The sequence below is a fragment of the Ovis canadensis genome, chromosome 3, assembly GCF_042477335.2.
Source record: "Ovis canadensis isolate MfBH-ARS-UI-01 breed Bighorn chromosome 3, ARS-UI_OviCan_v2, whole genome shotgun sequence".
Classification (NCBI taxonomy): Eukaryota; Metazoa; Chordata; class Mammalia; order Artiodactyla; family Bovidae; genus Ovis; species Ovis canadensis.
Window position 1 is genome coordinate 45,947,493 of NC_091247.1, and position 13,546 is coordinate 45,961,038.

Consider the following 13,546-nt stretch of genomic DNA (forward strand, 5'->3'; position numbering starts at 1 on the left):
AGAAAACAGCACTTCCGGGGCTCTAGCCCCAGCACTCCAGTCCCAGACATCCCTCCTTCCCCAGCTGGAGATTACAGGGCTCCTTTCCCTCCCTCTTCACAAAGACGCTTCTGCCTGGAGAACCAATATTCCTGGGCAGGAGACCCCAAATCCTGGTGCATATTATCAGGACAAGCCTTCCTGCCACAGGCTGGGTCCTCTGGAGGGAAGGGGAGAGCGACCTCAGGGCCTGAATAGGGTGAGGCAAGCAAGGCGCCCAGGACACATAATTGAAGAAAGGGCTCACTCTGTGCTGCAGACCCTCATCCATCTGAGAGTGGGCACCTGCTTACATCACCCTCTCCCAGGTGGGGCACGAGCACTGAGCCTTGAACCACTCACTATGTGGTACTGGACAAGTTGGTATCCCTTTGAAAGAGAGAAAATTGGAGCCAATCTGATTCTTCCTTATCTTACACCATATAAAAAATAAATTTAGTATGCAAAGACCTAAAGATGAAAGGAAAACATGAACACTTTTAGAGGAGAAATCAAACATAGCTTTATGATTTGAGAGCAAGAAGGATTTCTTAAAGTAATAACAAAGAATAAACATAAGTATAATAAAAATGTTGATAAATTCACCTATGTTACAATTATCTGCTTGCTTTTCTAAAGTCACCATTGACAAAGTTAAAAGGCCAACTACAATCTGGGAAAATACATTTGCACTGCATGTAACTGATGAAAGATTAGTAACCAGAATCTATGGTGGGGGCAGGGGAGTGGATTTTTTAACAACATAAGAAAAAACAGACAAACTCACAGAAGAGGGAACATAACTATCCAATTAATATACAAAGAGATATTCAACCACACTACTAACCAGGACAATGCAAATTAAAATTACAGTGAAATATCAATTTATACCCATTTAGTTGGCAAAAATGCAGAGGTCTGATAATGCCAAATGATTGTGAGGTTATGACCAAACCAAGGTTATGATGGAACCAAGCAATGGTGAGATTATGACAGAATGAGAACTCAGCCTGCTGGTTGTGAATTAGGACCATCCTTAGGAAGGCAGCAGAGCTGTCCAAGGGCAAAGACATCTGGGCGTAGCCCCACAACTGGCTTTTTTTATTCTCAGTTCTGAAACTTAGCATTCTACTTCATCTAAGGTTCAACTTTGAACATAACCCTATCCCCTTAAGATGCCTTCAGTGGTCCCCCATAGCCAACAAAAAAGCATCAGAGTCTTTATGACATTTTTGTGATGTGACCAACTGACCATCTGGGGTATATCCCACTCGGCCCTACATTCTTAATGGTCCACCTGACGTTTTTGTGATGTGACCAACACACCATCCAGGGTATATCCCACTCTGTGCTACATTCTTAATGATCCTCCTGTACAACTAACTGCACAGGCTGAAATCTCTCTCAATCTTTCATCATATGAATCATACAAAATGTATAATTATGAAAGAGGTGGACCTGGGGCATAATCTCATTGAATATGAATATGATATATTCATAATAAATATGAATAAATATGATTCAATTATTATAATTGAATATGAGATTCCCTCCATGTTACAGATGGGAATACTGAGGCCGGGCAGGCTGAATGTATGAGAGGAGGCCACCCCATGAGACAGAGAATCAGAGGAGACACCAGCTTTTCTGAGTCCCTGATCAAGGATCTTATCATTGTCAATCTCCTCTTGGGTTGATGCATCGCAGGCTTGGTGATGGGAGTGTGGGGAGCCCAACCCCCTCAGCTCCCTCCACATCACCCTCCCTGACACAGCTGAACAGTGACAGCCACCATTTGTCAAGAAGTAAAAATATGCCAGGAAGCTGGACAGGCAAGTACTTTCTGTGCTAGCAGCTCACCGGTCCTGAAGCATTACATCTCTGAATTGGGATGCCCTTGTGTTCCCCTTGTCAGCAGGGAGCAGCCAGATCTCTCTTTTTACTGTAATTGGGTTAGTCTTGTGGGTTTGCCCTCCTCCCAGCTGTCAAAAGAGATTATACAGAAATGTACTGCAGCATCGACCACAGTTCAGGTGCCAGCTGAGGCCGAAGCAGGAGGAAATTTCCAAATGCATTCATTAATCACCCTAAGTACCCCAGGGGCTGCTGGCTGCACTGCCTTCTTCCAGCTGCAATCACTTTTGCTCCAGCCAGAGCTCAGCAGTCTCCCCATCAGCTGCAGTGCCCTCCGCAGGGGCCTGGGCATGGGCTCAGCAAGGGTGGGGGTTGAGACAGAGCCCCAGAAGCCTGTGAGGGTCTGTCCCCTTCCTGAGATGGCATGACACTAAATAGCAACTTTTAAAACACATGATGAGACAAGAAGAAGACCACAGAGAAAAGAAAAAGGCTTTCCTCCTGCCTTTTGAACAAGGCACCCTGCATTTTCATTTTGCACTGGATGGCCCTGCCCCCTAGACCAGTGGTATCTTCATCTGTTTGAGCTGCTATAACAAAATAGAACACAGTGGGTACCTTAGGAACAACAGAAATTTTCATGTTACAGTTCTGGAGGCTGGAAGTCTGAGATCAGGGAGCCAGCATGGCTGGGTGAGGGCCACAGACTTATGGTCTCCTCTCCAGGTGAAGACAGCAGGGAGCCTCCTGTATAAAAAGCACTAATCCTACTCAAGACGGCCCCACCCTCAAAACTGACGCACCTGAGCAAAGCCCCACCTCCTAATACCATCACTTTGTGGGTTAGGATTTCAATGTACAAATTTGGGGAGACACAAGCATTCAGAGCATAACAAGCAGTCTCTAACAACAGAAGTGAAACATCTGACTCCTCAGAAACCCATCAGTTCTGCTGTGTTGGGGGGCCCAGCCCTCATACCTCTTGCATCAGTACCTGGACAAGGGTGAGTTGGGGGAGTCTGTGGAGCCAGGTCTCTGAAGACCTCCTACAGTCTATCTCAGTGATCCTCAAACTGTTGGATGGAAAATCACCTAGCAAATGTGTTAGGCAAATTCTCAGGCCCCAGCTCTAGAGATTCTGACTCAGTAAGTCGGGGGTGGGGCCTGAGATTTTGCCCTGCAAACAGGCTCCAGGTGATGCTGAGGCAGCAGGCCTGTGGTCCACACTTGGAGGGACAGCAGTAACCGCTCCACTTCACAGAGGAAGCAGCAGAGACTGGGTGCCCTGCCTGATGCACACTCCTGAAGGGCAGATACCACAGAACCCAGACCTCCACACTTCTGACACATCATCGTGGCTCTCAGAGTCTGAGGAAGGAGGACGTGGTTACGACCAGGCTCTGAAAGTTTCTATCAGTGCTTATTGAGCAAACTAGAATATCAGCAACTGAATAAATTCACTTCTCCCTTCCATCTATGAGGCAAGGCAGGGAAAGACCCTAATGCTGGGCAAGATTTAAGGCAGGAGGAGAAGGGATGATAGAGAATGAAGATAGTCGGATGGCATCACCAACTCAATGGACGTGAGTTTGCATAAACTCTGGGAGATAGTGAAGGACAGGGAAGCCTGGCATGCTGCAGTTCATGGGGTCACAAACAGTCAGACACAACTTAGCAATGGAACAACAAACAACACAACCAATGTATAGAGGCAGAATTTTAACAGATGCGCTCTGAGATACAGGCAAACTCCTCACCATCCTACCCTAAAGAAACCACCCTGTTGGGGAACAAAAACTCAATGCCAGCTGCCTTGCTGGAAGCCATCCCACCTTTATGGTCCAGCTCAACCACAGCTCCCTTTGAAGACTTCCCTCAGAGGTGGGGTGGCTCTGCTCATTTACACTCCATGGGCAGCACTCTGGGTCTAATCCAACCCACCTGGCCCTCAGCCAGGGCTTCTTATGAAGGCAGTGCTGGCCTTATAGGAGGTGAGAATGGCCCCTGGCCCTGCCCTGGGCTTTGGAGGGCCTTACTCTGCGATTTTTCTAGCCATGCCCTTTCCAGTGGGTTGGGAGCCTGAGAAGAGAGGGCAAGGACCTGGATCCCCTCTTATAGAATGTTCTGAGTACCTGGGAGTACTTGAGAATCCCTTGGACTGCAAGGAGATACAACCAGTCCATCCTAAAGGAAATCAGTCCTGAATACTCATTGGAAGGACTGATGCTGAAGCTGAAACTCTAATCCTTTGGCCACCTGACACGAAGAACTGACTCCTTGGAAAAGACCCTGATGCTGGGAAAGATTGAAGGCAGGGGACAAGACTGGGGAAAGATTGAAGGGGACAACAGAGGATGAGATGGTTGGATGAAATCACCAACTCAATGGACATGAATTTGAGTAAACTCCGGGAGTTGGTGATGGACAGAGAGGCCTGGCATGCTGCAGTCCATGGGGTCACAAAGAGTCAGACACGACTGAGCAACTGAACTGAACTGAGTACCTGGGACCCTGGAATTCCCTGCATGAATGGTCCTGCCATCATCCCCTGCCCCACTCTTCCAAGGGCAGCACTGCTCCCATGGGTTACACCAGCTAAGGATGTGCCCTCCCTCTAGGCCTGAAGGATGTCTAGAAGCGGGAAGCAGAGGAGACAGAACTGACATGAAAAGTGGGTGTCTATAAGAATGAACACAAAGTCCCTCAAGACTCAAAATAAAGAGGGGGTGGGAAGAGAATGTGAATAACTAGCTGGGGGCTGGGACTGCGGGCCAACTCTCCCAGCAGTGTCATTGTATTCATTTTCTGTTGTTGTGTAACAATTACTGAAAACTTAGTGAGTTAATACATATTTATTATCTCACAATTGCTGTGAGTTAGGAATCTGGGCAGAGCTTAGCTGGGTACTCTATTTCGGGGTCTCTCATGGGGTGCTGTCCAGGGCTGAGGTCTTACCTGAAGGCTTGTTTGGGAAAGGATCTGCTTCTAAGATTGTAGCTACTGGCAGAATTTCAGTTCCTCTCGGGTCATTGGACTGCAAGCGCTAGCTCCTTGCTGGCTGTTGGACAAGACCACCCTTGTGTACTTGTCACATAGGCCTTTCCACACAGCAACTTGCTTCATCAAAACCTGGAAGGGAAAGAGTCTACTAGCAAGAGAAAAACCACTATCTTGTATAACCTAATCATAGATGTGATATCCCATCCCATTTAATACAGTCTATTGGTTAGAAGCAATTCATGGAAAAACCACTATACTTCAATTAAAAATTAAATAAATGTGGACTTTCCAGTGGTTAAGAATCTGCCTGCCAGATTCTTCCCTGGTGGTCCAGTGGCTAAGATCTCAGCTCCCAATGCAGGGGGCCAGGGGTTCTATTGCTAGCCAGGGAACTAGATCCCACATGCCACAACTAAAGATCCCATGAGCTGCAACTAAGACCCAGGAAAGTCAAATAAATAAATATTTAACAACAACAACAACAACAAAAGAATCTGCCTGCCAATGTAGGGGACACAATTCAATCCCTGGTCCAGGAAGATCCCACAAGCAGTGAGGCAATTAAGCCCACCCGCCACAACTACTGAAGCCTGAGCCCACACTCTGCAACAAGAGAATTCACCATGAGGAGAAGCCTGTGCACCAAACTAGAGAGCAGCCCCTGCTTGCTGCTTCTAGAGAAAAGCCTGCTTGCAGCAAAGAAGACCCAGCACAGTCAATAAATAAGTAAAGAAATTAACAAACAAATAAAGAAGTGGTGGTTCATGTCCATACTCAAGAGGAGGGGATTACACAAGAGTGTAAGAGATGGAGCTCACTGGGCACCATCTGAGAAGCTGCCTGCCACAGCCTTATCCAAACACAGAACTGCAAGGAATCACAGAGGGAACTCTACATTCAAACCTGGCCTTCTCTGGGGCTTCAAAATTATGTTTATTACAGGAGGAGAACAGATAACATTTTAGTCAACAGTGTGGTAGCTTGAGTTACAACTTTTAAATCTTTAGACACATGGGATGTGGGCCTCTATTAATACTCTCATCCTGGCCTCATAAATATTAGGACAGGCCTGCTTCTGTGCATTCGTCCTGGCTGCCACTTCACACAGGCAAGGCCTTGTTGGCAGAGTCCCGTCTCCTGATCATTTTTCCCACACACAGCCTAGCATGCTGTCGTGTGGGAGGCACTCAATGAAGTCTGTCTGGGAATCTGCTGGCAGCTGCCCGGCTCCAGGGGTGGCCCTCCTCCAGCCATGGCCTTGAGGTAGCTGGGCTGATTTTGAAACCTCAGGGGTTGGGCTTCCTCATGAGCAAGAAGAGAGGATCCCAAGAAGAGAGGATCCCACAAGGCACAGGATGAAAGGGAGAGGAGCAAAAGCCACCACATCAGCAAGGCAAAGCTGACTCCTTCCAGAGGAGCAAAAGCTCCACCTTTAGAGTAACACCTGATTATCAAGTTTCTTTTCCCTTTTTATTACAAAAATAATAAATATGGTTTACATATTTTTTAATCTAAGAGACAAAAGCACTATAATTCTATCAGTAAACTCCCCTTGGTGTTGCCTGGGCACATAACATACACATATATATGTACATGAGCTCCAAGGAGGCTAGTAGGCTACAGTCCATGGGGTCCCAGATAGTCGGACACGAATGAGCAACTTCACTTTTCCTAGGTGGTGCTGGTGGTAAAGAACCCACCTGCCAATACAGGAGACATACGAGACATGGGTGCAATCCCTGGGTTGGGAAGATTCCGTGGAGGAGGGCATGGCAACCCACTCTAGTATTCTTGCCTAGAGAATCTCAATGGACAGAGGAGCCTGGCAGGCTACAGTCCTTGGGGTCACAAAGAGTTGGACACAATGAATGAGACTTAACACACACACACACGTACATATATATTCATGTATATTTATAAATATGTATTTTAATTTTATAATGTATTACATTAACATAATTTTGTATTTAATGTATTTTACATTTCCTTCCTCAGAAAGTTTTTATGCGTAACTACTGTTGCTAGTGGTGGTGGTGTTAAATTTGTGTGGTTTGAGGGCTTTAAAGAAAAAAAAGATTGAACTGTCTATTCATTTATATATCTACTTTTTCAGGACAGTGAATGTTTTTTTCTAGATTAAAGAGACAGAATTTAAAAATAACTTAAAAATAAATGATAGTTTCACAAGTTCAGAAAAGTACACAGTGAAAAGTTTTCCTCCCTATTCCCAGTTGATACCCCTGGCAGTAACCAATGTTAACAGATCCTTCTATGTTATTCCAAAGATAGTTTTATATACAAAGCAAATATACAAATTTTTTTTATTCTGTCAGACGAGTATATGCTTCTCGGTTCTTGACTCGTCACAACAATGATTTGGAGCAACGGACATTAAAGCCCTCGGCGCGTCACAGCTCTCGAGTCTTGAACAAACCATGTCATAGTTCTTAGACAAATTAGTGTTACAGCTCTATTTTATTTAGAAGCTAGCAGGAGAATCCATCCTCAAAGGAGAGAAGAGAGTGGAGGAGTGTGCCAATGCGTGCACGGAGGTGGGGCAGGGTTGGGGGTATAGAGAGAGAAAGAGAGAGAGAGTCCTTTGACTCTTCTTTTTATATGTTTTTTTCTTCCCCCTGGGCCTGCCCTATGCAAATTGGGCTTAGTCAGGAGTGCTGTTCTACCTGAAGTCCTCACTCCGGTCCTTGGACCTTCCTGTGACCTTCCTCTGTTCTATTTTTGCGGGCTTTTCCCTTCCTTGTCTTTTAGCCACCACCATTTTGGACTCCTTTCCCCTATTCTAACTACCTAATAATTCCATCTTACACACAGTGGTAGTATATTACGCACACCATGCTGCACTCAATATATCTTGGAGATAGTTCCCTATCTCTGAACATCAATGGTTCTCAACCTTGGTTGAACATTAGAACTATCTGAGTAGCTTTAAAAAGTTCTGAATGCCCAAGCCACATCCAAACCAATTAAATTAGAATCTATGGGGGTGGGCACAGGCATCAGGATTTTTTAAACTCCTTTAGATGCCACCAAGGTTGCATACCATTGTTATAGAAAAAGCTTCCTGATAAAGGAAGTGAAAGGAAGAGAAAATATGGTAATTCCATTATTGCTTATAAAAGAAAACTAGGGTAACCAACTCTCCTGGTTTTCCAGGGATTGAGAGCTTCCTAGGACATGGGACTTTCAGTGCTAAAACCAGGATGAGCTTCTACAAAGAAAATTCATAGAACTTCAATTCAATGCAGTACTAGATGTCTTAGCCAGAGTGAAAAAGAAATAAAATGCATTCAAACCAAATTAGGAAAAAGGAAGCAAAATTATTTCTGATTACAGATGACATGATCTTATATATGGAAAATTTGGTGAGGGGTAAGGTATATAAGACTGTCTTGTTATGTAGTTAAGAGTCTCAGATGATAAGCATTGTCTCTAAAGTAGCTTTCTTCTTAGTATGGAGACATCTTCACAAATGGAAATTTCCTTCATAACTGTACATTTCCTCTACATAAGGGGGAATCCTTTATTTTTAGGCAAGTGGAGAAGGTAAAGAGCTTTTTCTGTGTCTTCTGGTTCTCAATTGCCTCTCAATTAGCTCAAAATAATCTGTATGTGCCAAAGTGGCATATTTTGGGGTAATATTCTGATACCTTCCATAATTCTTCAACAAGAATTTATTGAAAATATCAATAAATCCCCAAAAGTCTATAGATACCATTCTCTAATCATAATGTAGCAAAACTAGAAATTATAGAGCCAGAAAATAATAAGACCTTATCACTTGGATATTTATAACTATCTCTCAACTCAAAAAGCCCAAAACCCTCTTTCCTTTGTTTAGCCTAAGATGAAATATAAGCCTCATCTTCTGGCCTCCTTCTTGAGTCTCATATCTTTGTTAAATGCCCTCTGTGCATCAAATCTAGGAGGGTGAAGGAAAAAAGAGAAATGCCAGTCAAAATCACAATGAGATTCAACTTCATGTCCACTAGCATAGCTGTAATAAGTAAAATAGTATTGGCAAGGATGTGGAGAAATTGGAACCCTCCTACATTGTTGCTAGGAATGTAAAAATGGTGTACCACTATGGAAAACACTTTGGCAGTTCTAAACATAGAGTTACCATCAGACCTAGGTACAGAGCCAAAAGAATAAAAAACATACACTCACATAAATATGTGTACCCAAATGTTCACAGCAGCATTATTCATAATAGCCAAAAAATGGAAAAAACACAGATGATGAATAGGTAAATAAAATGTGACATACAGTTGAATATTATTAAGCAATAAAACGGAGAAGGCAATGGCAACCCACTCCAGTACTCTTGCCGGGAAGGTCCCATGGATGGAGGAGCCTGGTAGGCTGCAGTCCACGGGATCGCTAGGAGTTGGACACGATTTCACTTTTCACTTTCATGCGTTGCAGAAGGAAATGCAACCCACTCCAGTGTTCTTGCCTGGAGAATCCCAGGGACGGGAGAGCCGGGTGGGCTGCCATCTATGGGGTCACACAGAGTCGGACACGACTGAAGCGACTTAGCAGCAGCAGGCAATAAAAAGAAGTGCTAATGCATGCTACCACATGAAAGTTGAAAACATTATGCTAAATGAAAGAAGCCAGTCACAAAAGACCACGTATTGTATGATTCCATTTATAATAAATGTCCAGAACAGGTAAATCTATAAAGGCAGGAAGTAAAGTAAGAGTTGCTTAGGACTGGGCAGTGGGAAATGGAGAGTGTCTGCTAATGGACCCAGGGTTTCTTTTTGGAGTGGTGAAAACATTCTAAAATTGACTGTGATGAGGGTTGCACAACTTTGTGAATATACGAAAAACCAGGGACTAGTTCACTGGAAATGAGTGTACAGTTCTAAGATAAGAACCGCTCTTATCTAAGATAAGAACCACCTCTGCTCTTCCCCCATGACTCCTTTGCTTTAGAAAGCCAAAAGGTTTCTTCTTCTTTGAGACCTCTCTCCTTCATGAACATTTCCCCTATTGCCCTAGCCTAAAAAAGATGATCTCCTTAACTGTCATGTGCATTTTGCCCTAGAAAGTATTTAGTCATAGGGAGCTCTTTGCAAGGACTGATTAGATATTGTAACCTAGAGAATCAATGGAAGTGCCAGTGATCTTATCTTGGACTTCTGGGTCTGAACAAACTGGTACTGCCTGTTTGTGCTTTGACAGTGTGTGAAGCACATCATGGCTCGGTCCAGCATAGTACATCTGTTCTGTGAGTCAGGACAAGTTGTGGTTTCTGCTTTCATTCTCAGTGATGTGCATTTATCTGGTCCCTGGTAAGAGCTCAATAAATATTTGTTGAATACTAAAAAAATCAATATGTTGTTAGCACTGGGGCAAATATAGTACAATTTCTTTGTTGGTTCCAGCCTGGCAAAATCTGTAAAAATTACAAATACACACCGCCTTGTCCTCCTAGCAATTCCACTTCTAGGAATTAATCCTGCAGACAACTAAACTTCCACACGTGCAAAGGGTCCCTTGGTAAGGTTATCCATTGCAATCACAAGAGACTGAAAGTCTCCGCAATTTCCAGAGACTCCTTAATTAAACTATGACACATACATACACACGCACATGCACACACACACAATGGAACCAAACGCAGATGTGAAAAATAATGAGAAATAACAATACAGAATATCTGAGACGTAGTCACTCAGTTCCAGCTACAATGGCCACCTTGTTGCTCTTTATGCAAGTCCCCTCCTCCCTTGGGGACTTAGCATGGGAAGTTCCCTCTGCCTCCAACCTTCAACTCCAGACTCACGCATGGGTCACTCCCTCATTTCTTCAGGCCCTGGCTCAAATATCACTTAATCTGCAAGGCTTTTGCTGATTACCCCATGTAAAATAGCAACAGTCCCCCCAGAAATACACTGAGACACACACATACTACCTATCCCCTTATCCTGCTTTTTTGCATAGCACTTACCACAAATCACTTTATACTTATTTATTTATGGCCCACAAAAATACAAGCTTCATGAAGGGAAGAAATGTTTTAGTCACTACCAAATTCCAAATAACTAAAAGAGTGCTTGGCACATAGTAGGTACTCAGTAAATATTTATTGAATAAATGAATGTATCATGTGAAAAAAGATGTGGTGAATGTTTTTCTTTTAAAGACTATTCATGTATATGCTTCTATGTGCATGAAATATCTTTTAAAGGATTACATAAGGAGTAAGCCAAGCTCATCAATGCAGGAAGGTGAACTTGGTGGCTGGGAGACAAAATGGGAAGGTGTAGATTATTAGCTAGCTAAAGACTTTAAAAAGGAAAGCTCTTGTATCGTTTCTTTTTTTAATGGCTCTGGAGTAGGCTGCTGTGTGTTTGTAGGATAAGCCATTTCATCAGTCCACTTTTGATGGACAATTAAGCTTATTTCCAAACTTCTGCTATTAAAAATCAGGGAGTCTGGGACTTCCCTGTTGGTCCAGTGGCTAAGACTCCATGTTCCTAATGCAGGGATCCTGGGTTTGATCCCTGGTCATGGAACCAGATCCCACATGCCACAACTAAGGGTTTGCATGCCACAACCAAGACCCAGTGCAGCTAAACACATATTTTTAATTAAAAAAAAAAAAAAACACATCAGGGAGTCTGGATACTTTTCAAATGTCATAAGAAAAAGGGTGCTGAGGTCATTTAATGACTCCCTAACTTTGGTTCAAAATTTACACAATTGAAAGTGTAACCCACATCCCAGACTGAGCAAAAGTCTCCTACAGGGTTTAATGACTGGATGTGGGATGGCTTCAGGAAGCAGAGGGTCCTAGAAAAGGGAGAATGTCATTATATTTATTTAACATTTTTATATTCTAATCCATAGATTTACCCAAATCCCTGAGTCCGTGGACGTTTACTAATTACCAAGATAGAGTTGTCTTATGAAAAAGGGAAAAACCAAAACAACAAGCTTTTACCAAGATGTGAGGACAGCTCAGTAGTCCTAATTCACACAATGGAAGCCTCTGAACTGGACACTGACAGTCTTAGTTCTGCTGCTGAAGAGCTATGTGATCTTGAAGAAACCTCTTCCCACTCTGGGCCTCCATTGCCTCAGCCCAGGGATGCGGAACCTGTTCTACTTCCTCCCTTGGCACCGATGCTCCAACACTATACTGAGTGACTTGTGGCAGCTGCTAGAGGTACCAGATCCGACAGGGACTGTCACTTTGCGGTGGTTCCTGTGGGTAAATAGGGCTCTGGGCTGCCTGTGTTAGGAGAAAAGTGGAAACAGAAAAGCAGCTGCCTTCATGTCCAGAGGTGACACCGGTACCTACTCCAGATGACAGGGGTGCAGTGTAGGTAGGGGGCAGGAGCGTCAGACATGGGAACATCAGGACCCACCCTCTGGCAGGAGTCTGCATGGTTCTTTCTCCAGTCCCACCAGGAGCCCAGTGTCCCAGGAGGCGCATCCCTCCTGAAGAGTCTGATAAGCAGAGACTTCCAGGAATGACTCTGCCCTGTTCTCCTGCCTCATCTGGGAACAGACTCTGGAGAGAGGCTAACGGGCACATTTTCACCACCCACCCCTAAGTCTTTCAAGTGCAAATGGAGGCCAAGTACATTCTCATTCTGTAAGTAAATCTTCATTCAGTAAAAAATATAAAGTTGCAAGGATTTCATTCAACTTGTTCAAGTCATGAATTTTTTAAAAATGTATTTGGATGTGCTGGGTCTTAATTGTGGCAAGGGGGATCTAATTTCCTGGCCAGGGATCAAACCTGGGTCCCTTGCATTGGGAGTATGGAACCAGCCACTGAACCACCAAGGAAGTCCCTCAAGTCATGAATTTGATGAGAATATTTTCCCTGTTTATTTTCAGTTTTTAATCAGCAATAAAAAGTGTGCTTAGTCACTCAGTCGTGTCTAACTCTTTGCAACCCCCATGGACTGGATAATAATAATAAAAAGTACATTAGATAATTTGTGAAGTTCTCTGCTCACATATTTTATGAGAAACCGCCTCAACAGAAAATTGCTCATGTTCAGTGTTTTTGGTTTGTAAAAATTTAAGCAGATTACCTTTTTGACTTTCCTTTTCTGGCTTTGTCTTTTTTTAGTTGCACTGTCATATTTTCTAAATTGATCCCAACTCAACTTTGTATTCATTCCCAGTGATCTAAGAATTTACAAAATAAAACCACTCTTCTAAAACATTCAAATTTATTAATATTACAAAGCAAAACACAACTTTAATAAATATAAAATTTTAAAATCAAAAGTATTTAAATAAAGATGAATTATTAATTTATATATTTTACTTTTCAATTAAATCATATTAAATATTATTATAAAAATAAAACTTCAGGAACTTCCCTGGTGGTCCAGCGGCTAAGGCTCTGTGTACCCAATGTAAGGAGCCCAGGTTTACTCTCTGGTCGTGGAACTAGATCCCACATGCTGCAACGAAGATCGAAGACTCCGTGTGTGGCAGCTAAGACCTGGTGCAGCCAAATAAGCAAATAAAAATATTTAAAAAAAAAAAAAACCTCAGAATTTTCCAACGGCAGCTAGTCAAGTAGGACAAGATGGTCCTCACAGGGCCCACCAGGAAACTCAGTCATCAGCTGGCCAAGATCAGAGAATATGATCTCAAGAATATTCTCTGCAAAACTGAG